This window comes from Abramis brama, assembly GCF_963993115.1.
Source record: "Abramis brama genome assembly, chromosome: 15".
NCBI classification, from domain to species: Eukaryota; Metazoa; Chordata; class Actinopteri; order Cypriniformes; family Leuciscidae; genus Abramis; species Abramis brama.
Genome location: NC_139977.1, coordinates 5403033 through 5415917, shown reverse-complemented (window position 1 = coordinate 5415917; position 12885 = coordinate 5403033). Strand labels below are relative to the sequence as shown.

The following is a 12885-nucleotide window of genomic DNA, read 5'->3' as shown; positions in this document are numbered from 1 at the left end:
AATTCAAAAGCTGAGTTTAATTACACTCCAACAGGAAATACATACACAAAAACTAATGCAAACGAGACCAGACAAACACTGAGTGAAGGTGAGGAACTTAAACACACATGGTGATCAACTAAATGACGAACAGCTGTGATGATTATGAGTGTCCATGGGAACTGATGAGTGGCGGGAAACTCAAACAAAGGAATACATGTGACTAATGAAAACAAACTAAATGTCCATGAAAACGAAACTGAATAAGTGTAACAACTGGAATAAGTTTAACACTTCATGGAAGAAGATAACACTTTATTTTAAGGTGACATATTTACAGGTTACTACATGTACTTACTATAATAATAATAGTATATTATGAATAATTACAAGAAATTGTCGCAATGTATATTACAGTAGTAGTACAAGGTTTAAATGTGCATGACTGTGGAGGAGAAGATTTTCAGAGAATGCTGGAAAAAAAAGATTATGAGATTATTTCTCATAATCGTTTTGGTGCTTGACTGCTCTTGGTCTCTGCATGCATTGTGTGTAAAAAAGTAGCTTGTAATTTTGTAATTTGTGTTAATTTATGTTCAGCTTTTTTTTTTTCTCTGCATGGCTGTATAACTCTATATTTGAAGCAGTACATTGGATTTTATTAGTGCTATATGCAGTAGTTGTGGAGTGAATATATAATTCTACATTTACTGTTATGAGTACACAAGAGCAAACAGCATTCTTTGAATATCAGTGAGGCAAAGGCTAACCAAGTATGCAGTACTTCCACAAAAGCAGGTGTTATCAGCATAGAGCTGGTATGTATTGTGTTCTTAGGTGTGTGAGGACAAGCTTTCTCTATCTCTCTTACACACACACACACGTACAGAGAGAGAGAGAGAGAGAGAGAGAGAGAGAGAGAGAGAGAGAGAGAGAGAGAGAGAGAGAGAGAGAGAGAGAGAGAGAGAGAGAGAGAGAGAGAGAGAGAGAGAGAGAGAGAGAGAGAGAGAGAGAGAGAGAGAGAGAGAGTGAATAAAAAATAACTGTTTACTCTAATGGGGCCCAATAGTTTGGAGGATTGTGAATATCCACTCCTCCTGTTTGACATCTATGATTGGCTGAGACAGAGGGAGGTAAGTGTGTGTGTGTGTGTGTGTGTGTGTGTACTTGTTTAACCTACACTGTGAGGAGGACCAAATGTCCCCACAAAGATAGTATAAAGTAAAGTAAATGTAAAGTAAAGTTTTTAAGGGAAAGGTAGGTAGGTAGAAGGTAGGTTTAGGGAAAGGGTGCGTGTGTGTTTAGAGAAAGTGGAAGGGTTAGTTGTTAACACAAGCCTCCTTGTAAGCTCAAATTGTTTGAGACAGATCACTTGCAGTCCTTCCAATGACTAAAATCACTTTTTCCAAGGCTGGCAACAAGTAACTATAGTGTGCTGGGGCGAGGCAGTGCTCTGATTGGTTGGTTATAGATAGCAACAATGCTTTGATTGGTCAGTTTAAAAGCATAACACTGCTCTAATTGGTCAGTTATAGAGAATGGCAATGATCTGATTGATCAGTTATAAACCATAACCGTGTTCTGACTAGACTTCAAAGACATGGAGAGTGCTCTAATTTATCCATTATAGAGGGTAACAGTTCTCTGATTGGTTGGTTATATGCAGTAACAGTGCTCTGATTGGGTCATAATAGACAGTGTTCTGATAGGTCAGTTACAGGCATGGAGAGTGCCCTGATTGATCCATTAAAGACCTTATGCATGGAAACGCCATATTACATTTTTGACAGGAACGAAAACAAGACTGTGAGGTAGAAGTAGTACGTTAGTAGTAGACAAAAACTTTTCAAAACTGTTTTGAAAGCTGTGAGTTTGCCAAAATGATGTGATCTAGGACCTTTATACAGTCTGCTATTGTAAAGACAGACTATGGCTGAGTCTGAAATCACCCCCTATACCCTCAAATAGGGCGTTATTTCAGGGGACAGCCATTATAATAGTAATGTCCACTATGGTTTCTATGTCTGAAACCATAGTGGACATTATTGAGTGCACTCAATCCCACAATGCACTGCCTACGAGTGCCTACGAGTGTACAGCCGACGTACGCTCAATGGCTGTCCGAATGAACCACTTGCACTGAGCTTCGTGACGCACTTCCATTTGGAAAGAGTACGTCTCACTTATTTCCGGTTATGTTTACTTTAATGTACTGTGGTCAATGAGTTGAACAAACGCCACCTAAAATGAGTGTCCGCAATAAGATGTAAAAATTTGGCAATATTCTGATGTGTGCAGAATTTTCCAAACTCATCGGAACATGAAGTTTTAATCCAACCCAAGCCGATCTGAGAAAGCAGCGGGTGTTAAACACACACCATTATTTCACCTCAGGGTGTCAGTGCTCGCCTAAACTAGTGACCGCGACGCTGAAGTGTGTGAGAACAGATGAATAACATCAGTACAAACCACAAACATTTATTTATTTGGATTAAATATTTTAATCATTCTGTGTCATTTTTCAATGTCAATCAATTCACTTTTTACATGTTTATGCCCAAAATGCTATAATATTCATATAATATAATAGTTGACTGTCATTCTCCTCTACGCTGTGTGCGTTATTGATTAAATAGCCTAGCCTATTTAACATCGTTACAGGCACCTCGTGAGCATTCATCCATTCAACTATTTTAAAAGACTGGAATAAACACCAGCGCACACAAGCAATCCTTTCAATAGTCAATTTCATTTAAAAATGCAAACCCAACAGGTAATGTCAGAAAGAGAAAAACACTGTTAATGAGAAGACCAGCATTCAGGACTGCGGCTGCTTAGTGGATAAATGTATTTTGCCTATTTATTATGCAGAATGCAGAGTTGGAAAGAAAATATATTTATAGGAGCATTTCAGCAGGCTCAAGATAATTAAGACAGAGATCATTATTCATTGTTTTAATCAATTGGCTGCCATAAAACATGGTGATAATCTGCATTCTCATGTATGGAGGTGCGCTGAACGCTCTAACCGGAAACTCACGGTATGTACTAACTAGAACGCGGAAGTAGTCCATTCGTTCACTCATTTTCATTCACACCTTAAAGTGAACTGTATTAGTGGACAAACGTAGGGAATAGTGAATGAGGGTTTAGGGGGCGATTTCAGATTCAGCCTTTAAGTCTATCCTTCACAGCTTTGTTTCCACCTGACTCAGGTCTTCAGATGGGAACAGTGCTCGGATTGGTTGGTTATCGAAAGTAACTGAGCTCTGATTAGTTCATAATAAACAGCAACAGTGTTCTGATTGGTCAGTTAAAGACATGGAGAGTGCCCTGATTGATCCATTATAGATGGTAACAGACAATGTTTTGATTGGTTGGTTATAAACAGTAACATTGCTCTGATTGGTTGGTTATAGACAATCACAGTGCTCTGATCGGTCAATTATAGACAGCCTGAGGCAAATGTCCTCTATTTGGCCATTTTCACCCCTCTTCCACCCACTAGTCTCTCTCTTTCTATCCAAAAATGCTGATTCTTCTTTCAGCACACATTCCAGCACAGATCTCTCTGCCTGACTGGTTTTGTAAAAGCATGCTGTTGGAATCCACTCCAACTTCCTGTTCAAAACTCATTCAGATGTGCAATAGATTGTCAATAACTGGGACAACATAAAATACTCTGAAAATGCTACTGATATGTCTTTATAGATTTGATTCTCCCACTGAAGTCGAATTAGCTGCCCCTCATGTGAAAAATGTATGTAAAGCTCTTAGAACTCAGATCTATTATACAATAAGCTCTCAGCTAAAGACCCCATGCATGTGTAAAGGCGGCTGTGTTGTTTAGGTATTTCCTGATGAAACAGGAAGTTGGGGTGGGACATATCGAAAGGCTTGTAATTTTTTTAATTAGTTAATAACTAGGACATTCTCTCAGTCTGGGTGGCATTTAATTGAACAAAACTAGTCTACTCCAACATTATTCATCAGTAGTAAGATTGTAAATTTAATTTTAAAGGTTTATTTTGTCAACTTTTAGTAGTACACTAGCAGATCACATAATGCTATCCTTAAGTCCTCCAGGAAAGTGTATTCTTACGAGTTCTGACATGATGTACATTTGTAATTTCTTTTTCTCTTTTCAAAAATGAAATGAAGCTTTTTTTTTGTGCAAGCACAACAAAATCAAGAGGACAAAGACTGCAACTAGCTATATGTTTGTATTTATTATTAACCTCAGAGTTGTTGCCTCATAAACTGGCTAAATGAGTAGCATCTTATATAATCAGTATCAATTTGATTCCACCAGGATTATTTAATAGACACGTCCCCAAATCAGAAAATTAGAGGTCGAAGACAGATACACAGAACCGGTAATGCGATACTGCAGTGGCTTGTGTGGTCACATCTTGTAAATACAATTTACGTCCAGCATGACTTGAACGCAACATGACGTATATGGACTACTGACCATAAATCTTTGATTTTATTTACTAAAAAAGAATCTTGAATCATTGGCTGCAGTGAGCAGAAGTCTGTGTTAATGCTAGTTCAGCTGGGCTTGTTGCTGTGGCAAACGCTACACCTGGCAGGTTTATGGCCTGATGGGAAGCCTGCCGTACATGCGGCTGCCATAAATAGCAGCATGCCTATGACAACAGCAGAGACGACACATGCAAGAGGCTTTCAGTGTGCAAATGATCATGGGTAAAGACTGGCTGGTCCATAGAGAGGTTACTGTGTGGCTCGTGTGGGTGTTTGTGTGCTGAAACTCTCAAGGTTAGAAAATGGAGTGTGGTAATTTAGGAGAATTTCAGCAATACGGTAAAGAGAATGCTTTTAACCTTCATTCTCCTTCTCATACACAAACAAACTAGTAACCTCCTGAACCTAATGACTCTAGAGCCATGAAGTCATACACAGTAAAAAACATTGGGTTATTTTTTAACCCAACCGTTGGGCTACACATATTGGGTCACTGTGTTGGGTTATTTTCCCCAAAATGTTGGGCCATTTTTAAAATCGTTGGGTAATTTCTAGCAATAATGTTTTATGTACACTTGTGTATTTTGAATTTATGTACACAATTATGTTTATTTACATTAAACACTAGACTACCTTAAGTTTGTAATTAGAAAATATATATATTTGTTGAGACATATTTATTGTTTTATACAAATAAACGATCTGTATTTCGAAATAAAGTGTATTTTATTTATTAAAATGTCATAAATAAATAAAAATCATTAACTTAACTGTTGGGTTACTTTTAAACCAGCTGTCTTTTTACCCAATGCATTGGGTTAAAATAACCCACAGTTGGGAAGGTGCTGTACCACCCCATATTTGGGTTATTCATTGGGTTATTTTAACCCAACATTTTTAAGTGAGAACCACCGAACCTACCAGCTGCTGTTGAACTCTATACATATATGACTGTATGTCAGTAGAGTTTGCACATAACCACTGTCATTATACCAGACTACTTGCTTTCAACAGAAAGCGCAATGTTCACCGTGAAGCAACTGAATGAGAGGTGTGAAATGAAAAGTGTGTGTGTGTGAATGAGATTATGACGTGTAGCTAGAGGCTAGAGGAAAGTTACAGATACCGCTCTAATCACTGTAAGAAAGAGCGAGGGAGTGTGAGAGATCGAGGGGGAGAAAGAGGGAGGCATGTTTCTGCAAAGATAAAGTGCCAACTCTCGCATGCAGCTCAGGACAATAATAGGAGTATCAGAAATGAGCCAGTGGGAGAAAACGTGTGATGATAACTCCAGGAAATCCAGTGCATTTGAATATTTGTGGTAAAAAGACACATTTTAAAAAATAAAACAGGATAGGATAGAATAGAAATAGTGCACTGAAAGTCATATTGTAAAACATAATTTCTATTTTATTTTATTTAAAAAAAAACTTAAATATTTTACTGAAAATATTTCAAATAAAATTAAATAATAATAAAATATTGAAAAATTAACTGTAAAATAGAATATAACTACTATACAAACAAAAAAAAGTTACATTTAAATATTTGACTGGTAAGATATTTAAGAAAACAATTAGAAATAAAATAGAACATAAACTGTATAAGTACATTTCACCACAAAATGTATTTAAATATGACAGGCAAATTCTAGAATTTAAGAAATTGAATAGAATAGAAGAAATTCTACAAGTGAATTAACAAATAAAGTTGTGTTTAAATATTTGACTTATAAAATATTTTAGACAATGGAATGGAATGTCAACTAAGACAAATTATATAATAAAATATGACTTTTTGATTAGACAGTGCAAAACGAAGTGACAAACTGTGTCAGTAACAATATATTTATCCTTATTCTATCGATACACTAAAAATGTTTTAAGTTTATATATTTAAGAGGTAAAACTAATAGATTATAATAAAAAACAATGACAATAATTTTTGTATTTAGTGACAAAGTATTAAATAAAAAAAGAGCAGAACAGAATTTTTACAAGTGCACTAACAAAAAAGTTTTATTCATATTATTTGATTGATCAGTAGAAAATAATAGAATAGAATAGAATAGAATAGAATAGAATAGAATAGAATAGAATAGAGTAGAGTAGAGTAGAGTAGAATAGAATAGAATAGAATAGAGTAGAGTAGAGTAGAGTAGAGTAGAGTAGAGTAGAATAGAATAGAATAGAATAGAATTTATGACTGTACCATGACACCAGCACAGCACTTTTGTGTGTGTTTGCTAGCACAGCATGACGTTTGAACATTGCTAAAAGGCTGTCTATAAAAGCACACACACACTAGCAGCCTCACACCATATTAAATATAACAGAAACACCCCAAGAACATGCCCATGCCAAGATCCACACACAAACACACACACCTAATATATCCAGACCTCCCTTCAGGGGCGCAGCGAGAGCTAACACTGTGAGATCTTAATTAGTCCTGGATTCATTTATTAAGTGTGGGAAAGTGTAGAGACCCAGTGAACTGAGAGAATGAACTCATTCTGCTCTGCTGAGAAGTGCGCTTGTTTCACTATACCTGTGAGAGACACATTTATACAAATATTCTCACAAATATAATCAGACCTCTCTAAATTAACTTGAGTGTGGTTTATAAAATCGGCCAAATAATGTTCATATGTAAATGTGTCAGTTGGGTTAAGGCATTGTAATTATAATGAGCTTAATTTGAGAACAAATTAAAAGTCTATATTTTTATCTTTAGCCTACTGAATAAAAGTTGTGCATTCCCAGGTAAAATGCAGTGTTGTTCTGGCCGGTTGCCAGGCCTTGCTATGCAGTTTCTAAGGTATTGTGAGTTTTTTGCATATCGTGGCCAGTTACTAAGGCATTGCTAGGGTGTTGTGGATGGTTGCTAAGTGGATGTCAGCTGTCTGTCAAGCAAATTATGCATAAGTAGTGTACACTTTATTACACTTTATTTTGATAGTCCACTTCAGACATTCTACTAAATATAAGTAACTTTGCAACTACATGTCAGCTAACTCTCATAAGAGTATTGGTAGACTGTTAAATAGGGTTCGGGTTAGTAGACTAAGTTGACATGCAGTTGCAAAGTTACCTATAGTCAGTTGAATGTTGGGGTTCATCAAAATAAAGTGTTAGCAGATATTAAGCAGACAGTTTACTAATACTCTAATGACTGCTATTTGACATACTTGTAAAGTGGACTATCGAATTAAAGTGTTACTGAACATAGTACTGTATATAAAAATGCCCCATAGTTATTATCTGTCATTAGATCCATGCAAAAATGTTATTATTGATTCATTAGTGCATTAGTGCAACTCTCATTCCTGTTGATGACTAAATGTAATGTAGAGTAGAATGACAGAATATAGCAATGTTTCCACCCAAAGTTACGAATTTAACTTTTAAAACATTTGCGAATAAAGCAGAATTTCCATCCCATGTGTTTAAGAGAATAAAATTGTCACTTCCTGGAAAATTGGCGCAAAATATCTCCATAAAAATGAAAGTTGAGCCACTGTGGCTCTTTCTTCCTCCATCATAAATGACTTGCGTCTCAGATCACACAGACGAAATGCAATAAACGCTGCCATGCTATGAGTTTGGATGCCTGGTGTTTGGAAATGCAATCATGCGAAACGCTTCTGGGAAGTCATAATCCCAAATCATTCTTATGACAGTCATTTCAGAATGATCAAACCAGCATTTAGTTTGATATTACCACATATAGTTTCCTGCATCGTTGGGCCTTTAGTAAGCCATTCACAATTAAAATACTGTATCACACACCTAAAGAAAGAAAGACAGAATAGCTAACTTTATCTTTATTTTTCTACCTTCATTTCTACTGTCCCACCATCTCCCATTGAAGACTGAAATTTCATCTTTTAATATAATTTCATTATTTAATATTATATATCTGTATTATTATTCTTTATGAGCATTCATAATCAGTTGTATTATCTTATGAAGTTTAAAATGCATGAGTTAGACTATAGATTGCATGGACACGTGTGTTTAAGGATCATATTTTAGACACAAGGAGGGGGAGCTGGGAGAGTTATATATTTTGCTTAGAGGTGTGTGTGCAATGCAACGTTCACTGATGATACATCAAATGTGTACAGTTGGCATGTTCTTTACAAGGAAAGGAATGTTTTTCAACTGATGCAAATGTATCACAAATGTATACACTGAGGAATAGTTTTTAATATGGAAAGTGGATTGTACCATGTGTAAGCATGAGGTATACGTTCCATTTTTACACATAAGCAACAAGTTTTTCTACCTTACAAGGAAGTTGAAAGTCGCTCAGTGGTGTATATAAGCTCAATCTTACTGTACTACGGCAGAGAAACATCGGGAACACATAGACCTGGCACAAATACAACATCTTCTAGATTTTTCTTGACTCTGGTTACGTGAATCAAATAAAAAACGTGGAAAAAGGCTTAATTCCAAGTCTACACCCATTATGACAATCACTTACAGCCACTATCGATTCCCTCTCCAGGTGCGACTCGTTCCACACACACACTCTTATAATCAGTCACATCATACTCAGACTATTCACAGACTTTACACCAGCCCACAAGCACACACACACAAACACATCACTCACAAACAAACAAACACTTCTCATTGATTTTCTCAGGCTGGGAGCTGCAGGCACACATTTCTGCTATTGGCTGATAGTGACATGGAAATATGGAGAAGTCGAGAGGAAAAGAAAAATGGAGAAACAGGAGGGAAGCAGGCAGGAATGGGCAAAAATGGAGCAAATCTGAATATATGAATCAATAAAGGTGAGTGGTGGAGAACAGAAGTGCACATTATTGTATTTTTTCCAGGTAGCCCTCTTGCACCGACATGGGAAACATGCATTTAAAGGATTAGTTCACCCAAAAATGAAAATTCTGTCATTAATTACTCACCCTCATGTCGTTTCAAACCCGTAAGACCTTCGTTTATCTTTGGAACACAAATTAAGATATTTGTGATGAAATTCTGACCCCTCCATAGACAGCAACACAACTGCCACTTTCAAGGCCCAGAAAGGTAGTAACAATCATTAAAATAGTGCATGTGACTCCAGTGGTTCAAGCTTAATGTTATGAAGCGACGAGAATACTTTTTGCGCGCAAAAACAAAACAAAAATAACGACTTTATTCAACAATTTCTTCTCTTCAATGTCAGTCTCATATGCTGTTGACATAGTAAACACAGTGCGGCGCTTCCAGTTTCTACAACAGAAACAGCGCAGGAGAATGACAGGAAAGAGTGGAAATTGTTGTACAAAGTCGTTATTTGTGTTAGCGCTCCCGCCTCCCACGCCTGAGACCCCGGTTCAGGAAGACCGGTTACATTTGGTGCCGTGACCCGGATTGGGAGTGAGTTTTAGAGGGGTGAGTGTAATGGACGTTGGCCTGTGAGAGCTGTTTGTAAACCTCACTCCCTTTGCCTCAAGAGATGTGCTAGCGGCTACGGTGTTTAGCGTCCGTGTTAGCATCCGTGTTAGCGCCCACCTCGGTTCAGAGTTTGTCAGGTACACTGATTTTCACCGCGTCATACATGTGTTTGTTTGGTTTTGGATAGTGCTTGATTAGTAAATGAATACATTTTCATGTTTGCATCACATAACCAGCTCCATATGTATGGCTTTAGTAAACTTGCTCAGAAGCTCACCTGATACAGCAATGCACATTGTAAAGGCAGGTTGAAATCATATGGTTGCTTCTGCAAATGCATTTATCTCATGTTTGCCTTTGTTTAGGGTAAGGTTTAGTGCAGGTAATATGTTATTTTCGAACATTATGAGAGTATTAACCTTTAACTTTGTTCCCTCGTTTTAGTTCAATCATGCCCAGTTCTACTAATATGGTCATGTGCGGTTGTCTATACATGATATGCCATCATAAACCGTTCAAATAATAATACGCTACATTAATGACACATGACCTCATCATGCTGAATGCTTTATGTGTTATATGTAATAAGTGGTGTCCAGTTAAATCATCTAGAAAATAAAAAAAATAAAAAATTACTATTTTACATTTCTAAAATCATTTGTGTTTCTGTAAAACATGTCTTTTCACAGTCAGATCAAACAGCACTACTAGTAAATAATAAAAAAAAAAAAAGAAAATCTAACTTTTCTTACTATTTCTACAGAATATAATTTGCCCAAGTACAACACGTTCCTGGATCGACATCTTTGTACAACATTCCATTCAACCAATCAGACTTGAGGGACACGTTTACAGTTTATGTCAAGTTTAGGCTTAAAACCAGGGTTATGTGCTTTTACATCAGTGTTATTCATCTACCATTTCCTCTGATTTTAGGAATAAATTCTGGGTAGTATAAGGTTAGGTTTAGGGGTAGGGATTTGGTTATCATACAATTTTCAGACAGGAATGTTGGTCCAGGATCAACAAAATATGTTGACTCAGGAACAAGTCTAACTCGGTAAAATCATTATCATTATTATTATTTGCCAAAATGTGTAGTATACAACAGAGCATACTTTGTGGAATATAGTATTCCACAATGCAATGCACCCACGGATAGCCAAAATGTGTGACGCCTTTACTCACAATGTGACAACAATGGAGTATACTACTGTTTGAACATGTGTTAATGAGTAATACTTATACTTCTCTTGCTATTTTTAAAAATAGTATGCAGCTAATATTCCTCAATAAATGCATCAATTTGCTATTTATTAAATGCTGTACTGCAGAAATAGTAGAGTAGTATGCTATTCCCACAGTCAGTTCTGTGATATATTGCTGTCTTTCTCTCTCCTTCTTTCTTCTAGGGATGCACTTCTCTTTCAATCTGTCTTCATCATCTCTCACACGCATCTTTTTTCCCCTCAAAGATCCTGAGGGGAAAATTGTGCCACCTCTCATTCTGTTCTTCTCTTGCTCTCTCACTCTCCTCCTAATATTGGATTTCATCAGCTTTCTTTCTTTTAGTAGTAGTAGTGGTAGTAGAAATATCAAAGAGGAGAGCGAAGGACAGCTAAACAGCAGAAGAGAAGGAGTGGGAAGAGAAGCAGTCGCTCGCACCTCCCTTTCCCGAGAGAATATAATTGCTCTGATGATGTTGGCGGAGGGATGGAGGGATGGAGGGAGCGTGACGTAGAGCGGGAGTCAGGGAATACCCTCGTGAAGAGAGACAGAGAGTGGGTGTAGGATGAAGAAACACTCTCTCTCTCTCTCTCTCTCTCTCTCTCTCTCTCTCTCACTCTCTCTCTCTCTCTCTCTCTCTCTCTCTCTCTCTCTCTCTCTCCTTCAGTGGTGTGTAGCGTGAGAAAGCCGAGCCTCCAGCCCCGCATGTTTAAAGATTCATGAAGCAGAGTTCTGCGTCTCATGCAGCAAAGAGCTCCACTTACACACACACGTACACTCCATATGCTTCCGTGCCAGCAGAGAAACGCTATTCGTGTTCGTGTACGCCATGAAGATGTGCGCAAACTAAACGCTGATTAGATGTGCTTTAACTATCACTGCAAAAGAAAAAAAAAAAATGTTTTTGTATTTTGTTTTGTATTCCAATAAAAAAACATTCATAAGTTAAGATACATTTTACATACAAAACATACAAAAATGTGAGTTTGTGATTAAAACAAGAAAAAATGGGGACACTTTAGGCCTACTATTAGGTTTAAAAAGTTTACAAAACAATTAATAATAAAAACTGTAACCCATGTATTGCTTATTGTTAGTTAATGTTAAATAATGCATTAATTAAAGTTAATGGAACCATATTGTACTGGGAAATAAATAAAAATAACAATGGGGTAATAAACACACTCTTCATCAAAAGAAAAAACAAGATTATTTTTCTCACCCCATTAGCAGATTTGTTTTTCTTGTTTTATAATAAAACATGCTTCATTTTGATACTTTTTTATACTTAATATCGTATGTATTTTTTTAAGATGAACAAGAAAAAATACAGTGCAATGATTTGATTTAATTTGATATAATTAGACAGGAACAGTTATTATACAAAAATTAGGTAACACTTTACAGTAAGGTCCAATATGTTACCATTGGTTAATGCATGAACAAACATAAACTAACAATGAAAAATGTGTTTTACAGTATTTATTAACCTTTGATAATGTTAGTTAATACAATGTTCAGTCTCTCCATGTTAGTTCACAGTGCATTTATGCTAACAGATTCAACTTTTAATTTGAAAAGATTATTAAAAGATATTATTGTTCATTGTTAGTTCATACTAACTAATATAGTTAACTAATGTTATATATATATAGTCATTACCAAGGTGAAATGGTATATGTAAAATTCCTTGCATTCCAGCAGAGCGATTTTGCAAATTTGATGTTAGAATTGGCCGTATGACACGTTACGCTCTATAGTGCAGCACTGTTCTTGCCTC

General features: G+C 36.4%; 1 long non-coding RNA gene across 1 annotated transcript; it reads left to right on the top strand.

The window, feature by feature from the left end:
- Nucleotides 1-1024: 1024 nt before the first annotated feature.
- LOC311097132 lies at nt 1025-12059 on the top strand. The gene is made up of 3 exons (XR_014609194.1): nt 1025-1112; nt 9124-9274; nt 11291-12059. It is a non-coding gene; the product is annotated as an uncharacterized lncRNA (long non-coding RNA).
- Nucleotides 12060-12885: the final 826 nt, after the last annotated feature.